Source organism: Echinops telfairi, unplaced genomic scaffold (genome assembly GCF_000313985.2).
Source record: "Echinops telfairi isolate 266 unplaced genomic scaffold, ASM31398v2 ScPeMD7_3;HRSCAF=10, whole genome shotgun sequence".
NCBI lineage: Eukaryota > Metazoa > Chordata > Mammalia > Afrosoricida > Tenrecidae > Echinops > Echinops telfairi.
The window spans coordinates 48,135,513-48,145,000 of NW_022103899.1; positions in this window are offsets into that span (position 1 = coordinate 48,135,513).

Sequence of the window (9,488 nt, forward strand, 5' to 3'; positions counted from 1 at the left end):
CGCTCTGCCCCCCAAGGCTGTTTCATCAACCCTTCCTTGCAGAAGTACAGTCTGACTTTCAGAAACCCATCAGAGTTGAATCCAATCATTGGTGCTTCATCATAATCGAAGACTTTCAGGAAAAAATGACTTTAGTCTTTTGAACCCCAGGACTTTTCGGTGAGAAAAGGGAGCAGAAGCAGTGTTGTGCATTGACTCAGATCCTTCCTTCCTGAGCGATGTAAGGCTTGAGGGAGGCAGTCAGAACTTAGCAAAGCAGAATTTCAGTAAGACATGCAGAGTTCTATGGGGACTGCCTGCTGTGAGTCTCCCCGCTGTTGGGACGGGGACATGCTCTACTGGCTCCACCATCCCTTCTGCAACCCCAACAGCACCTGCAGAGGGGTTACAGACAGTCTACCAATGGTCTGCGCTCCGCTGCTAACATTCTGTGGTTAGAAAGTTAGCACCTTCTCAGTGGTGCTGCAGAAGATAGGCCTGACAATCTGCTTCCATTGAGATGACAACCAGGAACCCTGGGCAGCAGATCTACGCTGAAAGGCAGAGTAACTTGAGTCAGAAAGGACTTGAGGACCATGGGTGAGTGCTGTGCTTCCAGAAAGATCCCTCCTGCTACAGGCTCTAGCACCCACCTCATCAGTATGATAAGCCTAGAACCAGCCCAAGAAAGGACTATCATCAGAATTCACAAGATGCTATTCCTTTACCTCAAAGACTATTACAGTCCATCTGATGAGATGTTAATGTCTCTTTGCCTGCTACTTTCTGAAGTCAAGACTTCCATGTCCTGGTCACCCCTCGGGTTTGTAATCCCTGTAGCCTACAAACTCCTAACCGCACCCAATATTCCACCACACGGTTGCTTTCCCGGCCCTGCTGACTCTCCACTTCTTATCTCGAGCCTAGTATCAGTCAAATGCCCTCTAACCCCAACAATGTCTTGGATCTTGTTCCTTCTTGTTCCCTCTGGGATTTGGCCACTGTCTAACCGCACTACCGCCCAATCTCTCTCCTTTGTGACGGAGATACATTTTCCCCTGTGTCCATGTAACTCAGGGCCTGGACACAACATTGGATCAATCTTGTTCTTCTCGACACTTCCACGCAATGGCTTATCGCTTCTTTCAAACTGCTGACATTTTATAGTTAGCAGCCCAACCCATCACCTACCACACCACCAGGGCCCCTGGGCTTGGAAAGCTAGAGGCCTAATTAAATCAACCTGTTCTCTGACCCTTTACCTACAATCAGTCACCTAATGATGCTTGGTAGGAAATGAATTGTAAAAAGAAAAAATAGGATGCTCTATTGCATTTAATGTACAATCACAAATCTCGGTGGTTCTGGCAGCCCAATATTCCCCCTCACTTTACTGCCCTCTTCTTTTGGCTAAGAGGACTATATTATAACTCACAGCACCCTTAGAACACCCCCAACACTTTAGTTCTCGTACTCAGATAAAGATCTAGCCTTGCCTTCGTTTCCTAAAGCTGTCATACTAAAATATCACAAAACCAGAGCCTTTAAACAAGAGAAGTTTATTTTATCACAGCTCTGGAAGTTAGAAGTCCACATCAGAGTCTTGTGGTGTCTTTCCTGCTAATGCCGCGGCCCTTTAATATAGTTCCTCGTGTTTTGGTGACCCCCCAACCACAAAATTATTTTCGTTGCCACTTCATAACTGTTGTTTTGCTACTGTTATGAATCAGGCTATCTCTGTGAAAGAGTGGTTCGACCCCCAAAGGGGTCATGACCCATAGATTGAGAACTGCTGGGCAAAGAGTTCAGAGGGAAGGAAGTTCAGAGGGAAGCCCTCTCTCCTAGCTTCTCAGAAATGCTGGCAACCCTCAACATGCCTTTGCTGCTAGCTGGCATACTCTTGGAAACCTGGATTTAAGTTCTGAGAATTGGTCTCTGGTTTCTAAGTTACTTGAAGTATTGATGACAGGGTCATCAATTCTGGGCTATCTCCGAATTTGTCCAGATTTCAGCTCACCTAAGACATGAATTTTTCCCTTCTTTAATGTCACGGGAACTTTTTGCAGCATGTTGTTGCACTGTGTTAACTTTGAATCCTTTCCACGTTAGCCAATTGTTTATTTGTTCATTTTCTTGTTGACTAAAATGCTCATTGGATACACAACTCATGTCTAAAAATAAGCTTCCAAGGCAGATTCTTCATCTTATAATGAGGTGGTTGTAGGCCCAAAGTGTTCCTTCCTGCTGGCAATGAAAACACAGGACCCATTTGGAGGGCTTGATTTAGACATAGATCTTAATTCAGGCAACCCTCCACTTCATTTGTGGAATTGTAATGCCCCAAACCATGGATACAAAACTCATCTGTACCCATTCTCCTTTTTGTTCAGAAGCTGAGCCTCCACTAAAGCCAACCCCAATTATTTCTTAGATTCTTTGGGAGCAGTAGCATCTGCTATCCATTCAGGAAGGTCCCACAGTTTCAGCAGCTCCCAAGACACCGGCGCACTGGGAGACATCTGGGAGAGCATTCATTGCTCAAAGCACACTCATCAGCCCTCCACTCTAAACTCCAACAGTGCAAAAACATGCTGTGGGTGAGACACTATTTGGTCCCTGAGTAAGTTTGAGTACCTTAGAGAAACAAATCCACAGAAACTCATGTGTAAGAGAGAGTTTTATATAAAGGGTAAATGCGCATCAAGAAAACACCCCAACCCAGTGCTGCCCAAGCCCACAAGTCCAACATTAACCCATTAACCCACATGTCCAACACCAATCCACAAGGTCCTCCATCTCACAAACACATGTAATGATGCTGACTGCAGAAGGAAAGCCAAATCAGTGAAAGTATAAGCATCTCAGCACTGGCAGGGGTCTCTACACGGCTGTTCCAGTACCCAGGGCTGCATCGGGGTAGGTCCATGTGGCTTCTCCTCAGGGATGCCTCAGAGGAAGTGAGCCTTGCCAGCTGAAGCAGGGATCTGGCTAAGGCAGCTGCATTCTGGTCTGACCATCAGAAAGCAAGAGACCTGAGAACTAGAAAGGCGAGGCTCACCAAGCCATTTAACCCTCCATCCTTCAATTAATCCCACATGTGTTTATAGGCCAGGTTGGTACAATAAACTAACTACCTCAATCCACCCCTTGCCAACTTGGCATGTGTACATAATTCTTTAGCCTCACAATTGCAATTAACACCTACACTTTAATCCCATAATCCTATGAATATGTTCCCCCACCTATGAAAGTTTGTAAGCCAACCAATTCATGCCTTTAACCCCCCAATTTTGGGTATCCAATTTATATACTGCCCACTTACATCAACCCAGTGCTATAAGGAGACAATCATTTTCCGACATGAAGAATCTTCATTCCAGTTGAAACCTTGTGAAGTTCGCATCCATAAGCAAAGTCAAATCTGGACAGGCCATCCATGAAGTCAGCAACAATATGCACCAGTTCACATGCTGAAAAAACTACAGCTGATCGGGTTCTGCTCACCTCAATGTGGGCTGCCTCACTCAGCCTCCTCAGGGTGCCCATTGGTTGCCTTGCCTTTAGATCATGGGCTCTCACCAATACTCAACAAACCTAGCCCCCTCATGCTAGGTCATGAACCTTAGACCAGTCAACCCGCTCTCATCTTCTCTTTTTCCTGTAAACCAAGTCCACGGTGTCAGTGACCAAACTTAACCCATCTCTTTATTGCTTCATTTCTCCCACTTCCACTCAAGTAGATCCAGGTGGTCACCTAGCAAGCATTTTAGCCTGCTCACAGGCTCTTTAATATTGTCCTAGAGGGGAGTTTTCTTCATGGTTCCAGATTTTTTTCTAGCTTTTACAAAGACCATTGGTTCCAGAGTACTCCAAAGCACTGGGTCGGGCATATTTTTCTTTGTATAGCTTTCTTTGCAGGCGTGACCTAAACCCATCTAAAGATCAAATTTTAATGGCTGAAAGCAAGTGAGCTTACAAGCTTTCTATTTTCATATTTCCCTTATTGTCTCCAGAAAACAACTGAGTAAACAGTGTGGCTTCATCTGACCTATGGCTAGGCAAAGAAGAAAAACGACCATGAGAGAGAGGTCAAACAAACATCTACCCTCCGTCTTATGATTTGTTTCTCCAGTACCCCACTCCCAAGGTACCATAATGTGTTAGTCTGAGTACTTAGAGAAACAGATCCACAGAACTCATGTATGAGAGAGTTTTATATAAAGGGTAAGTGCACATCAAGAAAACATCTCAACCCAGTGCTGCCCAAACCCACAAGTCCAACATTAACCCATTAACCCATATGCCCAACACTAATCCACAAAGTACTCCTCCATCTCACAAACAGACGCAATGACGCTGACTGCAGGAGGAAAGCTGAATCAGTGAAAGTGTAAGCATCTCAGCACTGGCAGGGGTCTCCACATGGCTGCTCCAGCACCCAGGGCTGCATCGGGGTAGGTCCATGCGGCTTCTCCTTGGAGATGTCTTGCAGGAAGTGAGCTGAAGCAGGGAACTGGCTAAGACAGCTGCACCCTGGTCCGACCATCAGAAAGCAACAGACCTGAGAACTTGAAAGACGAGGCTCACCGAGCCATTTATCTCTCCACCCTTCAATTAACCCCACATGTGTTTATTGGCCAGGATGGCACAATAAACTAAGTACCTCAGCCCCTGAAACTTAATTACATGTATTATGGAAGAAGTATACCAACCTGTGTAATCATGAGGCAACAGCGGGATCAGGTATCAGGCATCAGAATACCCCAAAACATCTTATCGATGTGAGATAATTGATGTATGGATTGTTATAAAAATCTCCCAATAAAATGGTTTATAAAAATGAAAAAGTATGTATATCATGGGGAGATAATGACTTTCCTTTTGACTTTACTGCAGGTGGTAAATTGTTTAAGAAACAATTACTCCCTTCTCCAGCCCTTGTTACAAAAGAGCATCGTGCCCTCATTGGTGCTGGACTGAGCCAAGTGTCTTATTTTGACAGCATGTTGGGTAGAATATACTTCCCTTCCCCTTGACCTTTAGCTCGGGCATGGGACAAGTTTTTGACAAGAGCATATCGTTGTATGGGATATGCATGGATGCTTGAAATATGATTGCACAGTTCAATTTTCCCTAATGCTCTCCAACTTTTGCCACTCGAAGAATATGCAGCACATGTCTGCCCTGAGAAGGATGAGAGACAGGTGGAATAGATCTGGACAACTTGGAGCTTAATCAGACAAACCCAGCCTCGAGCATTTGAACCCCAGCTTATCCATAGACCCATGGGCAAGAAATAAAGACTTCATGCTATAAATGCAAACCTAATTCACTGCCATGAGCCAATTCTGACTTATAGCAACCCTGTAGGATGGGATAGAACAGCCCCTGTGGGTTTCTGAGACTGGAACTCTTTATGGGAGTAGAAATAGTTGTCTTTCTCCCCTACCTGCTCTATGTCCTCTTTTTTAGGGCGCTTTTGCTGTGTGCATTTATTTTTTAGGGTGGTTTGCATGATTTTTTTTTCCTTTAATGTAACCATCCAGACCAATAGATGATGTTCTGATGTGAAAATCAGTCTCTGAAGCTGGGCCAGAGACCTAGACACCATTCTGGCCACCACAGTATGGGTTTTTCCTCCACTGTGTTAGTCTGGGTAGACTAGAGAAACAAATTCATAAGCACACATATGTATATAAGAGAGGGTTTTATATAAAGGGCAATTGTACATTAAGAAACATCTCAACCCAGTCCAGTCCAAGACCATAAGTGCGATATTAGCCCATATGTCCAATACCAATCTATAAAGTCCTCTTCAGATTCATGAAACACATGCAATGAAGCTAAATGCAGGATGATCACAAGCCAGTGGGCACAAAGTCTTTGGATCCTGTGGCTTTGTAAGCATCTCAGCGCTGGCAGGAGTGTCTCTGTAGCTTCTCCGGCTTCCGAGGTCTGGTTGCATCCATGTGGCTTGTCCAGCTCATGACCCTAGGGTAGTTCCATGAGTGTGGCAGAGAGAGAGAGAGAGAGAGAGAGACAGAAGTGTCCCCCACCTCCAAAAAGGAAGTACCTGATTTCTCTCAATTCTCAGGAGAAGGCAATGCCCACACAGAAGTCTCATTGGCTATCTCCAGATTGACAGTCTAGACTCTACCCCTATACCCTTAATCCTTAAATTGACACCAGATTAGGTGACTACAATAGACCATCCCTTATCAATTTAACACTTTCACATAACAATTTAACGCTTTCAGTCTTTAGCCATATATAATTTTAAAACAATAATAAAAACATATCTGTACCCAGTAGGATAAAACTAAAAAGCATACAATTCAATATGTGCCACACTCATTTAAACATAACATTCTATAAGTGAACAAAACAAAAAATAGCCTATGCTTAACGATTGCATTTAAGTAACACCTATCCTTTAGTCCTATAATCCTATGAATATTCCCCCACCTATTAAAGTTTGTAAGTCAACCACTTCATGCCTTTATTCCCCCGTTTGGGGTATCCAGTTTCTATGCTACCCACTTACATTAACCCAGTGCTCTGAGGAAACAATCATATTCTTTGATGGGAAGAATTTTCATTCCAGTTGGAACCTTGTGAAGTCCACATCCATAAGCAAAGTCAAGTCCAGACAGGCCATCCAGAAAGTCTGCAGCAATATGCACCAGTTCACAGGCTCAAATATCTTCTCTTCATCTGGTTGGGTTCTGGTCAACTCAATGTGGGCTGCCTCTCTTAGCCTCCCAGGGTGTCCATTGGTCACCTTGCCTTAGACCATGGCCCCAACACAAATTCTCAACAAGCCTAGCCCCCTTGTGCAAGGTCATGAACTTCAGACCAGTCAACCTGCTCTCATCTTCTCCTCTAGCTCCTTGTAAACCCTGCCAACAAGCTAACAGCAAACCAATCAAAGTGAAAAAAGACCAGAATCCAGATTGGGCCTCAACTAGGACATGTGGTGCATGTGATTAATAGTGACCTGTGCGTACTTTTCATGAGTCAGCCGATAGAAATTCTTAAAAATGACAATTGGAAATAAAAGTGCAGCACAAGTTCTTCCCCACCACCTTAACAATGCAAGCTTCACATATCCTTTCAGAGAGGAGTTTACTGAAGTTTTTGCTATCGGATTGGGCTCCCATGAATCATAGTTCGCCTAAGTGGACTCAGCGCTGCAGGGTTAGTGGAATGCGGGCCGGTGACTGTTTCACAAAGAAGGCATTTGTTTCAGGACTCGCCACTTAATTTGGGTGATTGTTAATAGTCACAGCATTTGATTCTGATGAAAATGTTTACCAGCAGCATTTCTGCATTGAAACCATTTGTTTCTGTTATTTTGACAGATACAAAATGTAGTTGACAATTGTTTGGGATGTGAAATGGTTTTGTAAGCATTTGATCTTGATGCCCAGGCAGGCAGTCACAATAATTCTTTTCTCCAAATCAATGGGACCACCATATCTCGATTCTTTACTTCAAGGAGAAAATGTGAGCCAGTGAAAGGAACTGCACAATTCTGCATCACAAGCTCCCTAAAGGAAATCACGACCAAAGTTAGTGCACAGTCAATATTTTTGCAAAGGCTTGGGCAAGCTTTTCTTTGTATACGTGCTTGTCTGACTAGCTAAAGAGAAAGGAGAGTCCAGGGAGAAAATCATGTTGTCACATGCGTCGTTCTGAACAGCAAGTATTAGAGAACTCAGTAGAACTTTATTGTGCCTGATGAGTTATACATAAGACAGAAAAAGTCAAGTGGAATTTTATGCAAACATATTAAGCAACAGATAAGTGATTTCTGTCATTAAATCATTTTTTAATCATAAAAAATTGAAAATAAGAGAAAACACCTTCCAAAGAAGTCCAGGGCAATCAACTAACTCAAATCTTTCAGTCAATGAGCATTGATTGGATGTTAGCAAGATAGAATTAACTCTACTCCAACTCCACCCACTTCACAAACTAATTAAAAAAGCGACATCTTCAATCAGCCAAAGACGATAAGTGGGCTTCGAAGCAATCAACTACAAAACTCTGTCAAGCATCGCAGTAGATCCTACAAGTCACTTCAGAGAACGTTCTGGAAGTTCCTCATGTCAATCCGAAGACCAAAACGTGTGTTTGTCACTTGGGAGTGGGGAGCTGGAGGACCTTTCTGGACAAGGTGACCGACCTCCACGGAAGGAAGACAACACACCAGCAGAGCCTGGGTTGTTCATCTCCCAGATCTGGAGATGAGGTCTGCTGCTCTTCCCCTGCCTCCCCATCAAGCAAGAGCACTAACAATGCTCGGCTCAGAAGGGCTATAAGGGTCGTGGAGCCACCCTTTGAGAGGCTGCTGTTGCCTTTCGAAGTAATAAAGGATTGTTCCATGACCTTGACCTTCAACAGGAGGACCATGTGCAGATCTATGAAAGCCGATGCCTACTGAGTGTCTCATTCTCTTAACTGCTCCAAGTACCCAGAGCCTTGGGTTCATTCTGGACGAGCTTGAAGGAAGCTGGTTTCTTTGCTGGCCTAAGAATGCTTTTCCTCCTTCTTTCTATGTTTCCCTTTCCAAAAGGATTAGAAATTTAATTTTGGAATGGAAAGATATCTGCCTATAAAAAGCTCTGTTCTGGTAACAATCCTACCCTCAAAGATTCAAGAAAAATCTGAAAGAGACATTTCTCTTCTAAAACACATGGGTGCAAAAGATAAATAAAAGTACATAGAGAACAAAAAGAAAGGACTGGGGTGGGAGGACACAGTGCAGAAAAAGCGCTGTGCCACAAGAGGAATGTCCACAGGCTGATACTAAGTTGAGGCTCCTAGTCGACCTTGTTGTTCTCTGGTGATAGCTACTGCTGTCTTTCTTTCTTCCCCTACCTGTTTCTCTCTCCCCCTCTCTCCTCTCTTCCTCTTTACCCTCTCTCTCCCTGCCCCCTTTCCTCTTCTCCTCCTCCCAGCTCCTCTCCCTCTCCCTCTTTGCTCACCCCTTCCTCCTTATCTCTCTCCTCATCTCTTCTCTCTCACTCTTCTCTCTCTCTCTCTCAGAACTTTACATCTCTTAAATCTCTCCCCAGGGTTTTATATGTGTATGTGAGAGGACTTCAAGAGTTCATGGGAAAATTCCATTATCTTTCAATTCCATTGTTTTAATACACTCTTTTGAAGCCCTCTCCCATATATTACAAGGAACCCTGGTGGAGCAGTGATTAGTGACTTGGTGGCTAACCTATTGGGTCATAGTTTGAACCCACCAGCTTCTCCTCAGGAGAAAACTAAGACAGTCTACTTCCATAAAGATTACAGGCTGGGTGAACAATCTGGAGGAGAAAACAATGGGACCAATGGTTCTGGGAGACATGGGAGAGGGGAAGATAGGGGGAAAGGAAGTGGTGGTGTTAACAAACCCAGGGACAAAGGAGCAACAGGTGGTCCAAATCGGTGGTGAGAAGAGTGTAGGAGGCCTGGTAGGGCATGATCAAGGGTAATGTAACTGAGAGGACTTA